The sequence below is a fragment of the Dendrobates tinctorius genome, unplaced genomic scaffold, assembly GCF_039654945.1.
Source record: "Dendrobates tinctorius isolate UK_male_01 unplaced genomic scaffold, ASM3965494v1 ptg000104l, whole genome shotgun sequence".
NCBI lineage: Eukaryota > Metazoa > Chordata > Amphibia > Anura > Dendrobatidae > Dendrobates > Dendrobates tinctorius.
Window position 1 is genome coordinate 7491894 of NW_027361772.1, and position 14710 is coordinate 7506603.

The 14710-nt window shown below is 47.0% G+C and overlaps 1 protein-coding gene across 1 annotated transcript in view; it reads right to left on the reverse strand.

Annotated features, from left to right (window-relative positions):
- LOC141100304 (interleukin-1 beta-like) overlaps positions 1-10884 on the reverse strand; it is a 38504-nt gene extending 27620 nt beyond the window's left edge. The window contains exons 1-2 of the mRNA XM_073588684.1: positions 10869-10884; positions 8768-8913 (exon numbers count right to left, since the gene is read on the reverse strand). The gene's annotated coding sequence lies outside the window, so the exon portion shown is untranslated. The remainder of the gene's footprint in view (positions 1-8767; positions 8914-10868) is intronic.
- Positions 10885-14710: the final 3826 nt, after the last annotated feature.

The window sequence follows — 14710 nt, forward strand, 5'->3', positions numbered from 1 at the left end:
GCTTAGTGTGACGGGCCCTTTAGCCACTGTCATTAATCACATCTTAACCCTGCCCCGTAATTCTCACTATATTGACTACTATATATGTCTGTTTTCCAATATCACAACAGATACACTTCTTTATTACCAAATGTTACCCTTTTTCTATTGTCTCATTGTCCTGCAGCTGATCCAATTAACCTGTGTATGTCCACTATAGCTGCTAATGGCCATGATCTCATCTGGTGCCTCCAGTCTGTCTATGGCTTCCAGATGTGCATCTTATTAACTTTTTAGAAGCAAAATCAGTTGGTTTCTAACTTTGCACAAGATGGCTGCTAGAGCCAACATGGCCGCTCAGAATGCGAGGGCTTCTCATTCTCTTACAAGTCCCCCTCTTGTACTCCATCCAGAGTACAATCTTCACAGTGATGTAATACAATTGTGGTAAACAGGATCCATTGTTTCATATACTCGAGACGCAGTGGTAGAAGGGCTGTCGGTACCTGACTCAGTGGTAGGGGGAGTAGATCTTTCAGGATTACAACCCCTGGGGGAAGGGGTCTCCTGTAACACCTTAACAAAGGGGTGTGATTGTGGACAGGGGTTTGCAGTTGGCACAGCTCCTCGACATGGCTTAGATTTCTGCTCAGAAATGTTTCCTTGCAACATATACAGAGAAGACAGCCAAACACAATCCCACCTAGGAGGAACGCCCAGAGTACGGGATGTGTGAAGAAGTGGCCTGCTGCATTTCAGAGTGGGGGAAATTTTCCTGTGAAAAATTTGACAATTTCATCCCACCAAGAGATATTCAACTCCTCATATTGCTTAATCACCGTCTTCTTTCTTTATTGTGGGCTACAGTAATTAAATCTCTCTGACCGGTCTGATTGTACAGTTTATGGAAATGTTCCAAAACTAACAGGTTCTGAATCATCTGACACAGGAACTTACACATCGATATATGGGGAGAAACCAACGTTGGAGTACGGTATGTTACATTGTACTTTTTTTTTTTAACAGGATGACTGGCTGGTAAACCCATTTTTGTTCATTTATTTTATTTTACTCACTTATATAGCTTCATTAATTCCACAGCGCTTTAAGGCCCCGTCTCACATAACGAGACCATTAGCGAGATCGCTGAAACGTTACCGCTGGATATCGCTGATCGTGCTCGAATGTCCTGGGCCATTTTTTGATCGTTGGCGTCCGGCTGGCCAGCATGCATCGCTGTGTTTGACGCCGATGAGCGACCTCGTTGGCGACGCAGAACTCAGGGACGCAGGCATGAGTCGTCAGAAAAGCTGCTGTGTGACAAGGTCCCAACGACCGCCGAGGTCATTATACGGATCGCCGTATCGTTGCTGCATCGTTGAAGAGATCTGCCTGTTTGGCAGCTTACTAGCGACCATGCAGCGATGCACCAGAGATCCTTACCAGGTCATATCGTTGTCGGGATCGCTGGTGCGTCGCTATGTGAAACGGGACCCTTACAGACATTATTTGCACTGTCCCCGATGGGTGATGGCTATCATGGATATCAGTATGTCTTTGTTCCCAAGGTTTTAGACCAATTATGGTACTGGAGTGTCAGTTCTAGAGGGCATATTATACTGATCCATGCTGGGTAACGAGAAGCTTTGTGGGGCCGTGTGTAATTGGTAGATAATGCAAAGAAATCGAGATAGTCTGTAGTACTTTCTGGGGGCAAGGTCTTGGGGTGTAAAGGGTACACTGTAAAATCAGTAGCACAGCCCCAGGACGTCTTTCTCTTTACCATTTTCCCACTAAGGCTGGAGTCACACTGGCGAGGAATACGGGAGAGTGAGAGGCGCAAAAAGCACGCATTAGACACGGACAAATGATTCTCTATGGGGTCCCTCGCACCAGGCGTATATTTCTCCTCAGTATCCTACGCTCCGTGCCACTCGCAGCATGCTGCGATTGTCAGCGTACTACGCCCGTAGTACGCCAATGCAAGTCTATGGGTGCGCAAAAAATACGCATTACACACGGAACACACGTGTGACCTGCGAGCAATACGCAGGTCTTTTGGCTGGTGAACAGGAAATGGGCAAATCCATCATCAGGAAGCCTAGACATGCAAATGAGCTCAAAAAGCGCTCCAGACATCCAGGAAGTACGCCTCCACGGAGTACAGCAGCAGCATGGCGTCCACATATATTAATGTAGAGATACTAATTGTGCTGGTGCAGGAGCGTCCAGAAATATGGGACCCACGCGACGCAAACTATGCGAACCGCACAAGAAAGGAGGCGTCATGGAGGCGCATCTGTCGCCAGATGTACCATGACTTTGGTGACAGACCACGTGATGAGCAGCATAAAATTCGTAAGTGCAACCATAAAAATATAATTAACGTTAGCACGCGCTATAAAATGAATCTACAATCAGCACCCCCCTTCCTGTGCATGTACTTTTATTAGCCTCATGAGGCCGTTACATTAGGATGTGACACGTGGCTTCACACAGCCATAATTAGGGGTTAGGCCACAAGCTCCTCATCCTCCTAGCCAATAAAATTAGTTTCAGGGGAGCTAATGAGACCCTGGGTATCGGCCCAATTACATATGCCACCATGGGTAGAACGCACACCCCATAAGGCCCCATGCCTAGACTACTGTTTGAAAATGTGACCTCTCAAATATGTGATTTTGACAATCTTTCCTGTCACATTGCAGTGGAAGATGTGATGAAACGGTGGAGAAGCATCTGGGACCAGTACCGCCGGGAACGCCTGCAGCGGTCCAGGAGTGGGGATGCTGGCCATGTAAAGCGGAAATATATCTACTATGACCGGCTGAACTACCTCGCCCCAATTCTGGCTCTGAGACCGTAAGTACATACCTCACACCACATGACACAAAAACATTACACAAATACTTTACAGGGACAAAAATATTGATGTATTTTTGCCTCTGTTCTATTTCATAACAGAACTCAATCCAACCTTACGGATCGAGGAACGGCCTCAGAGGCAGAGCCCATTATAGATCCTGTAGGGGATGAGGTGGCTGGCCCATCTTCTCCCCCTACAAGAAGGATGGCTGAAGAGGAGGCATCACCAGAACACACAATGGCTGCCCTACACAACACACCACCAGGACGGTCTGCAGCTGCAACCTCACCCATCCTGGAAGAGATGGGCAACTTGAGCAGCAGCCCAACTGCCCAGATCAGGCCCTCCCCGCAGGCTGCTCTTACATCACGGCGAACAAGAAGAAGGCGCCAGGTCACCATTCAAGAGAGCAGGACCAATGTGGACACTGGGGTGCTGAATTACTTGTCCAGAGTCACTACAGATGATGGTGAGGAGGCCTATGCACGTAGCCTCACCCTTTATCTCCGTGCCCTTACCCGTGAGGTCAGGCTCCGTATTAGGGGATGTATTCAGATCCTGCTTGATGCAAGCACCCCCCCCAATACCCCATATGAGGTGTTTGAATTTCTGGAGAGGTGGCAGCTCTCACCAAGAAATTTAATGCGCATGAGACCATCCACACAGATGCTTGGTCAAGCAGGGTCTGAACAGCCCCTAATACGTGGGCCAACACCTCAAGCCCTTCCTCCCCCTACCCATCCTTCTATTCCGCAGCCCCAAATGTCTTCCTCAAGCCAACCCCACCAATATGGCCACTTGTACCCACCCAGTGTTGGAGGCTGGTCCCAACCTGGTTGGGGACGATCTGGCTATCTTGGTGGGTATGAGCCACGGGCCTACCAGAGCCAACAAGAAGCCCCTCACCATCATCATTACTCTGGCCAGTATCACCAACAGGCCCAGGAGGCAGGACAATTCCAGCATCATGGGCAACAGTATGGCCCCACACAGGGCGATGTTGCCCACAATGTCCAGCAGCACCCACAGGCTGTTCCTCCCCGTTCCCCTTCCCCTACATATGAGGATTTATGAAACAAAAATTTGGAGATGTCCAGTTACATGTAACTGGTGCTTCTAAGGCCTGTTTCACACTTGCTTTTTTTTGCAGCGCGTTTTTCCCGCAAAAAAACGCATTGAAAAACGCATACAAAAGCATACAACTTCTGCGTTTTTTTCAAGCATTTTTATGAGCATGCATGAAAAAAACGCAGCGTTTTTATGCGTTTGTATGCGTTTTTAGTGCGTTTTTACCGCGTTTGCGTTTTTTTCCAACATTAGGTGGCCCCTCACACTAACCCAAACCATGACTTTACTAACCATAACCCTGACCCTAACCCTAACCCTGACCCTAACCCTTAACCAAACCATACTTAACCCTAACCCTGACCCTAACCCTTAACCAAACCATACTTAACCCTAACCCAAACCCTAACTAACCTTAACCCTAACCCTAACCCTGACCCTAACCCTTAACCAAACCATACTTAACCCTAACCCTGACCCTAACCCTGACCCTAACCCTAACCCTGACCCTAACCCTGACCCTAACCCTAACCCTTAACCAAACCATACTTAACCCTAACCCTGACCCTAACCCTTAACCAAACCATACTTAACCCTAACCCAAACCCTAACTAACCTTAACCCTAACCCTAACCCTGACCCTAACCCTTAACCAAACCATACTTAACCCTAACCCTGACCCTAACCCTGACCCTAACCCTAACCCTAACCCTGACCCTAACCCTAACCCTTAACCAAACCATACTTAACCCTAACCCTGACCCTAACCCTTAACCAAACCATACTTAACCCTAACCCAAACCCTAACTAACCTTAACCCTAACCCTGACCCTAACCCTAACCCTAACCCTGACCATAACCCTTAACCAATCCATACTTAACCCTAACCCTGACCCTAACCCTAACCCTTAACCAAACCATACTTAACCCTAACCCTGACCCTAACCCTTAACCAAACCATACTTAACCCTAACCCTGACCCTAACCCTTAACCAAACCATACTTAACCCTAACCCTGACCCTAACCCTAACCCTGACCCTAACCCTTAACCAAACCATACTTAACCCTAACCCTGACCCTAACCCTGACCCTAACCCTAACCCTAAACCCCCTTAACTAACCCTAACTTTACCCAAACCCCTAAATTCCATTGTCTAAACTAATGGTAAAAAAAAAAACGCATGTGCAAAAAAACGCATACATAAGCATGCCAATGCGCACATATGCTCACCATAGACTTATAATGGGTGTCTTGCTGTAAAAAAACGCATTGCGCGCGCATGCGTTTTTTTGAGGCAAATCGGACGCACAAAAAATGCAACAAGTTGCATTTTGTGCGCCCGAGCGCATACCGCAAAAAAACGCATGCGCGGTAAAACGCGTACAAACGCATGTGTATGCGCACATAAGCGCATCCCATGCAAAGTATAGGAAAAAAAAACGCATGCGCTATTTAGCGCTAAATTACCGCGAAAAAAAACGCAAATGTGAAACCAGCCTTATCTAGACAAAAAAACAGGTGTTCTCCTTCACCAACATTTAGAACATAATTTAACACTCACATTTTTAAACAATGTTTTCCAAACATATGAAACAATCCATCATGACAGGCAACGCTACCTCACGCCTTTCACACAGATATTACATGTGTGTATAAAAGAGAATATTTAAATGCGCTATACTGTTACCTGAAAGGATGAAAATACACTAATCACTTGCTAATGCATAGGAAAGGCGTGCTTGCCTTTAGTTAAGTAGTCAACTTTGTTATTAGCATTCTCTAGTAAACCAATTTGAGGCGACCAGCATTCACAATATCACGCTCTCTCTATGTCTTAACAAGTGAGTTTTGTATTTTCATCCTTTCCAGTATAGCATGCTTAAATATTGTCTGTTCTACAGACAGGTAATATCTGTGTGAAAGATGTGAGGTAGCCTTGCCTGTCATGGTGGAATCTTTCTATGATTGGAAAACATTATGAGGAAATGTGAGTGTTATCTTATTGACTTTATTTAGGTGATGGAGCTCACCCTTTGTTGCCTAATCCAGGTTACTCTAGTCATGCAGCAATGTTGTTATTGCATAATGTTTGTTGCAGTTTTTTTCTGTAATGTTAATGTTACACCAAGTTAAAGAAGGCACAAAGGGTCATTTTGGCCATTGCCAAATTTGTGTTATGGCAAAATTATGTTTGCCTTTAAGCAAAACAAAAAAAAAAAGGCAAAACTAAAAATTTGTCTACTCTAGTTAACGTCTCTGTGTGATTTTTCACTATCCCTCACAACATACTAACAGACACCAACCAATGCAAAGAAACACTCATAGAATCATAAAAAGGCTTGAGTAATATATATTTAGACACACTTTTAAAAAAACAAATTATAACATAGACACAGCATTCTCTTGCCAAGAAGTTGCCCCCTCAGGTGAGATAAAGTAATTTGTGAATATATCACGCACTTTGAGGCCAGAGAGCGGTCTACGTTGAGGGATGATAGGTGGTCTCACCCTGCGCACATTGTCCGGCCTACGCACAACACCATCAGAGGAGGAACAATCATGTATCCTGGTGAAGTTATGCAGAACCACACAGGCTTTCACAACTTCATTCACATTTTGCTCACTCAACTGAATGGCAGACTGGAGTACCTGCCATTTGGCACAAAGAATCCCAAAGGAACACTCCACCAGTCGCCTAGCACGTGATAGGTGCAAGTTAAAAATTCTGCGCCTGTGGTCAAGGTTGCGCCGGGGATATGGCCTCATGACATTACGTGATAACTGAAAGGCCTCATCTGCCACAAGGACATAAGGGACTGATTGTTCGGGGGAGCCTGGTAGCTGGCGTGGTGGTGGTAGATCCAACTGGTTGGTGCGTAGCCGCCGACCCATTATGGAAGTATTGAAGACTCTAGAGTCTCCCGTCCTTCCATAGGCCCCAATGTCAACAATTATAAACTTGTATTGAGGGTCTACCAGAGCCAACAATACAACGGAAAAGTATTGCTTATAATTGAAGAATTGGGAGCCTGAGTTCGGCGGCTTACGCACCCTGATATGTTTGCCATCCAGGGCCCCAATACAATTTGGAAACTGGCAGTCCTCCTCAAAGTCCCTTGAAATCCTTAACCAGTCTTCCATCCTGGGCTCGGGTAGGACCACCTGATGGAGTCTTGTCCAGATTTCTGCACATGTAGACCTCACTATGCCTGAAATGGTTGATCTTCCAATGAGAAACTCATGGTGGAGGGCGGCATAAGACAGGCCAGTGGACAGGAAGCTGTAGAACAGCAGAAATAGTACAGGTTAGAATTGCTAAAGTAAAAAAAAATCAGTTACATGCCGACCAAACTTGGTAGGAAATGAGAGAGAACAACACACACATATTTGGTGGCACAATGACTAAGTGATATGCAGTACATATTAGATGTAACATTCTGCTGTGTCAGGTGAAACATATTTTGAGTAAGATGAGGGTATTAAACTTTGTCCAAGAAGGCCAAAAAACATAAATTAACACACACATTATGAACATAGAGAATGTGGTTGTGTAGTACATACCGTATTGTGAGTAGAAGTCGCTCCTCTGCAGATATAGCTTTGCGCATCCTAGTGTCCTGAAAGGTTATCCCAGGGCGCACTGTCTCCAAGAGGCGATCAAATGTGGAAATGCTCATTCGACAGTACTGGTAAAATTTGTCCGGATGCTCCCGCAGAGACGAATAGAGGCGGTGAAAATGACCTCTTATGAGTCGTTGCCTCAAAAGTGGATGTACCCACATGCGTCTCCTCCTCCGCGGATCCATTATCACAGGATATGGTTGGCCAAAGCGCCGTGACAAAAGCCAGGTAAAGAGAACCTGCTCGGTTGTATTGAATGTCAGACCCTCTGCCATGCTGCACAAAGAACACCAACACACCTCGTGAAAGCAAGGTGACAAATGTACAGAATGTAGGCAGCCACCTGTTTCTGAGTGTATAAATAGGGTGCAGGCTAATGATTTAAATTGTTTGCAGGCCTCAAAACCGTTAAATGTCCATTTTGCAAGGCTGCGAGAAAATCTCGCCATACGGATTGCATACGGATTACATACTGATACACTCATGCGCAAAATACGCGACCTCACCTTGCTTACGGATGACCTACGGACCACTATTTAGTGGTCATTGATCCGTATTACGCATGTAAAATACGGAGCGTATTTTGCGCAGGTTAGTTTGACTCCAGCCTAAAGGGATCCCTCCACTCTTTACCAATCATGACACAACAATTACCCTGTACCATAACAACTTCATGGAAAAATCACCCATTGAAAAATGCAATAATATATTAGTGATCACTATCATGCAATTTTTAAAGAATGAGTTTTTAATTACCGACATAACAGGACAATCGCTGTCAATAATTCATACACAAGAGAAGAAAAATGCGATCAAGAAAATTCCAAAACACTAAATTCAAAGTGCAAAACAAATTGAAATGTAATCTATATATATCCCATGTGCTCTCCACCTTAACTGTGCCCTAAGTCTTTCCCATGTGCAATTTGGTCCTTTGACCTCTGTCTCACATTTTACCAAATATCCTGATATTTTCAATAAAACAATATATTTTGCACTTTGAATTTAGTGTTTTTGGATTTTCTTGATGACATTTTTTCTTCTCTTGTGTATGAAAAATTACCCTGTGTAGTCTCATTTGTAAACTGAGTAAACATTTGAACTCATTATGGGGTCACAATGTCTACACTTGTAGCACACGTCCTAAGCGCAGGGTCAATGTAGGGTTATCTAATGATGCTGCAATATTAATACTTAATGCTCTATTCACTATACAACACTCCTTGACACATACAGATTCTGTAGTTACATAATCTTTTCTGCGTGAAAGACCGACACGTCTAGAAGCATACTCAGTCAACACCAAAAGTGAAGAAACAAGGTGAAGCTCCATCTCCAGATACGCCGATGGATTCATGGCTCCAGAGTCCCATCAAGGATCTATGAAAAACAAAAAGCGAAGTATCAGTTCTTACCAATAGTCTTGGTAGAAATCTTAAGAAGCTTACATTGATCAATGTGAACAATTTTGACACCCTTGTCCCTTGGTTTGCTACCCCTCCATACTCCCAAAACTGTGGGGCCAATAATTTGAGTAACAAGAAAGGGACCTTCTTAATTAGCTACCAAGGTCCTATTCTTCTGAAATTTTTGACCATGACCTGAGCTCCTGTAACAAAAGTAGATTCGTAGGATTTTTCAGTAGGATCTGCACAGCTTTTTGCCATCTGAAAAGCAGCATATTCTTGAAGGTGTCTAACGTGCTGCTGTACTTGCTGTCAGGGGTGGATTAAGGGTAGCCAGGGCCCGGGGCAGTTCAGACTCTGTGGGCCCCCCTCGTCACGTGACGGGGGTCACGAATCGTAGAGCCACACTCTACATAGAGAATAATGGGGCCTCCAGCACCGACCTCCACCCGCAGAGCCACACTCTACATAGAGAATAATGGGGCCTCCAGCACCGACCTCCACCCGCAGAGCCACACTCCACATAGAGAATAATGGATCCTCCAGCACCGACCTCCACTCGCAGAGCCGCACTCCACATAGAGAATAATGGAGCCTCCAGCACCGACCTCCATCCTCAGAGCCGCACTCCACATAGAGAATAATGGGGTCTCCAGCACCGACCTCCACCCGCAGAGCCGCACTCCACATAGAGAATAATGGAGCCTCCAGCACCGACCTCCACCCGCAGAGCCGCACTCCACATAGAGAATAATGGAGCCTCCAGCACCGACCTCCACCCGCAGAGCCACACTCCACATAGAGAATAATGGAGCCTCCAGCACCGACCTCCACCCGCAGAGCCGCACTCCACATAGAGAATAATGGAGCCTCCAGCACCGACCTCCACCCGCAGAGCCACACTCTACATAGAGAATAATGGAGCCTCCAGCACTGACCTCCACCCGCAGAGCCACACTCTACATAGAGAATAATGGAGCCTCCAGCACCGACCTCCACCCGCAGAGCCGCACTCCACATAGAGAATAATGGAGCCTCCAGCACCGACCTCCACCCGCAGAGCCGCACTCCACATAGAGAATAATGGAGCCTCCAGCACTGACCTCCACCCGCAGAGCCGCACTCCACATAGAGAATAATGGGGCCTCCAGCACCGACCTCCACCCGCAGAGCCACACTCCACATAGAGAATAATGGAGCCTCCAGCACCAACCTCCACCCGCAGAGCCGCACTCCACATAGAGAATAATGGGGCCTCCAGCACCGACCTCCACCCGCAGAGCCGCACTCCACATAGAGAATAATGGGGCCTCCAGCACCGACCTCCACCCGCAGAGCCGCACTCCACATAGAGAATAATGGAGCCTCCGGCACCGACCTCCACCCGCAGAGCCGCACTCCACATAGAGAATAATGGAGCCTCCGACACCGACCTCCACCCGCAGAGCCACACTCCACATAGAGAATAATGGAGCCTCCAGCACCGACCTCCACCCGCAGAGCCGCACTCCACATAGAGAATAATGGAGCCTCCAGCACCGACCTCCACCCGCAGAGCCACACTCCACATAGAGAATAATGGAGCCTCCAGCACTGACCTCCACCCGCAGAGCCACACTCCACATAGAGAATAATGGAGCCTCCAGCACCAACCTCCACCCGCAGAGCCGCACTCCACATAGAGAATAATGGGGCCTCCAGCACCGACCTCCACCCGCAGAGCCGCACTCCACATAGAGAATAATGGAGCCTCCAGCACCAACCTCCACCCGCAGAGCCGCAACTCCACATAGAGAATAATGGAGCCTCCAGCACCGACCTCCACCCGCAGAGCCGCACTCCACATAGAGAATAATGGAGCCTCCAGCACCGACCTCCACCCGCAGAGCCGCACTCCACATAGAGAATAATGGAGCCTCCAGCACTGACCTCCATCCGCAGAGCCGCACTCCACATACATGGCTGCTCTCAGTGCTCTGTGCTGTGCGCACAGGACCTGTGATGAGGTCACAGGAGGGGAGGAGACAGGGGTCACATGGGGCCCTGACACCTTACCTCCTGTGATCTCATCACAAGCCTTTGCACGCTACCAGCAGCACCAGCGTTCACGCTACTTGTAGATGCTGCTGGTAGCAGAGCACATAATGCCGCCCCCACGGTCACTCACTTTTAGGTGGGGAGAAGATGGAGTGCCATTGCAGCAGCCAGCAGGAATGTGGTGGGGGCCCCCTTAGAAGCTCTTGTGGTGGGGGCCCCGGGGATGAAGCCCCGCCTGCCCTGCCTATAATCCGGCCCTGCGCGGTGGCGGATTATAATGGGGCAATTTACTGGCCTGGGCTGTGGGCCCCTTAACCCCACTGGGCCCGGGGCAACTGCCCAAATTGACCTCATTATAATCCGCCACTGCTTGCTGTAACCATTCATCCCTTTGCACTACGGCTTGTTGCGGACTAGGAAGTACAATGTCACTTGGCAACTGAACAGACATCTGTCTCCCCGTCATTAATTCAAATGGGGAGATCCCGGTGGATTTTGATGCAACAGCTCGGACGGCTAACAGGATAGCCGATAAATTACTAACCCGATCATTGCCTTTTTCTTGAATCATTTTGGACAGTTTGAACTTTAGGGTTCTGTTCATGCATTCTACCATCCTGGCAGATTGCGGATGATAACGGACTTGAAACCAATGCTGGATCCCCAGCAGAGCACAAAGGTGCATCATAACCTGTCCCACAAAGTGAGAGCCATTGTCACTTTCAATTATTTTAGAGAAACGCTAATGTGATAAAACATTTTTCCACAAGAGTCTGGCTGTGGTAAGGGCAGTATTGTTTGTGGCCTGGAGTGCCTCTACCTATTTTGAAAAGACATCCACTAAGACCAGGGCATATCGGAAGCGACCTTTAGCAGGAGGGAAGCGGCCAATGAAATCTATTTGGATAGACTGCCAAGGACCCTCCGCTATTTGTATTCTGCGGAGATGGGGTTTGCCTTTTCCTTTGGGATTGTTCTGTAAGCAAATAAGGCTTTCATCATGTATCTCATGGCACAAAGTTCTTAATTGGGTATGCCACATTTTGTTTTGTACAAGCTCCAGTAGAGCCTCTGGTTCTAGATGAGCGAAAACTGAATGGTTAAATTTAATCAAAGGCTTGATCATTGTTGTGGGGATGTAAGGCACCAGCCTATCATTAACCCTTTTGTAATACTGGCACTCCCCTTTTTCAATGGGCAGGAAAGCTGTAAGGAGTAGCAAGAGTGGACCCTCTTGGTCACGGTACCTGGATCCCTGGGGCGAGCTGGCCAGGTGGTGCGGTACCCTATACAGGGACCGTTAGGAGCAGGCCCGAAGGAGTCGAATACCGCGACAGCTGATACCAAGAGGGGCGGCTCAGGTGCGGATAAGACAAACAAGGCAGAGGGTCAGGAGCGACTGGAGTCAGGAGCGACCGGAGTCAGGAGCGACCAGACGGGGCCAGAGTACCGTAAGGAAGGCACACGATAATAAGGTACCTCCATGAGGGGGGAGACCCCAGGAGCAGGCAGAGCGGGACCCGGCGAGACAGGTGACGCCAGCCCCGACCTGACAGGCGGCACTAGTATCCACCTGCCAGGCAGCGCCGGCGTGACAAAATCAAGGCAATTGAATAGGAGGTACTCAAGGGAATAGGGATGAGTCTCCGCCCTTCTCCTGTGCCTTTATGAGGTCTTGAAAAGGAGAAAAAACAAGGGGGCTCTCGGGGCTTTTTAGTGACTGCAGGGATGACCTCTTGGGGATATTTGTCATCACCTGTAAGGGCGGCTTCCTTGGCTGAGTGATCCACATATGCATTGCCAAGAGTGTGTGGGTCAGGAGTCAGCTTCTGGAGGCCTTCAATTTTACAGAAGGACCATAAGTTTGGGAATTCTTTGCCCCGCTGCACAATTTGAGAATATCTGCATGTTGTAAGAGCTTATTTTGTAAATCTACCATCCCCTCAGGACCCAAACATTGAGATACAGAGTGAGGGAGGAAACAACATATGCACTATCACTGAAAATGTTCATAGGTTCGGTGCACACAAGAATGACCTGTAGAGCTGCTTCCAATTCAGCTCTGTGGGAATAGAGGTAACCTGGGAGTCTATACTGCAGTAGCAGTGGCTTAGCTTGGAACCACCTCGAATCATGCAACGTAGCGCCCTTCATGCCAATATCGAGCTTCGTCAATATAAGCACAAGGGATTCACTCCTGGAAATCTGCTCAGAAGGGGGAGGGAGTGACATTAGCCTGTTCAATTTGTCAATCGTGACTCCCCCCCGCATACTGCATCATCTGGGTTAGGTGATATTTCTCAACATCTTCGACTTGTATGTCTCTGGTCTCAAATTCAATGATCCATTGAGCCATTCTCTGTGAATTAATACCTGAAGCTTTTCCTGTCAACAAAGTTTTTAAAGTGACGTGGGGTTTGCAAAATTAAAGAAGCAAATCCCACTATGTGTCTCACTTGATTCATAGTCCAGGGCACACCTGGTAGGTGCTTCATGCACAAAGTGAATCCTTTCTCCATGGGGGTGAGCAACCTAGAGTAGTAGCCTAGGGCATACAGATGACTAGACACTTTGGGGCTATCTTTGGGCCATTTTTGTAAAAGCACCGAGGAAATGAATATATCATCGGTGTGAGCTTGGATGGAAAAGGGTTGGGTAGGGTCAGGGTTACCCAGTGTGGTGGCTGACGTAAGGGAGAGCTTCAAACCTTCAAAAGCCTGCAAGGCGTCTCCCTCTATATTGACAGGGACAAAATCATTATTAACATCTTTTAGTAAATCATACAGTGGCTTAGCCAGATGACCAAAAAATTTGTGAGCTCAGTAATTTTAGTTGGCATGTGGACAGCTTGAATAGCTTTAACCCTATCATGCATGGGTTTCTTTCCTTCTACTGAGACAGACACACCCAAAAATTTAACCTCTGACCTCATCAATTGTACTTTATCTAGACTTATTTTGAGTCCTGCATCTTGTAAAGCCTGGCAAACATTCTCAAGGGTCTCTTTGTGTTCACATTCATCAACAGTTTGAGTCAATAAATCATCCACATATTGTAGGACTTTGTCTCGTAGCCAAGAGGTTCTAACACCTGAGCCAATGTCTGATGGAAATACACAGGAGAACTGTGAAATCCCATGGGCAACCGCGTAAACAAGTATTGCACATTCTCAAAAGTGAATGCGAAGCGGAGTGCAGATTCAGGTGTTAGGGGTACTGAGAAAAAGCCATTTGCAATGTCTAAACATGAAAACACAATCACTCCTCAGCTGTGACATAACTTCAGGGAAAGATGCAACAAGGTGAGCTGCTGAGGGGGTGTACTTATTTACAAGTCTCAAGTCAACAACCATTCTAAAGCTGCCATCTTGGTTTTTTTTTTACAGGTAAAATGGGACTGTTACATGGAGAATTGCCTTTCACAACAACACCTTGTTTTTCTAATTCACTGACCGCAACCCTTATGTAATGGATTGCATCCTCGGGAATGAAATACTGGCGTGGAAATGTGGCAACCTTTCACCATCAATTTTAACTTGAGTTTGCATTAACCCGCAATCAGTTTTCTTTTAGATCCACAATTCAGGGAACCTTTGCTTCAGTTCAATTTTTAAAACATCATTGTCAACATTTTCATTAGTACATAATCCTAGACTGGCAATGGGTAATTTGTGACTCTCCTCCTCCTCTTCCTCCACAGGTACAATTACAGAACAAATAGTTGCTTCTTTGTTC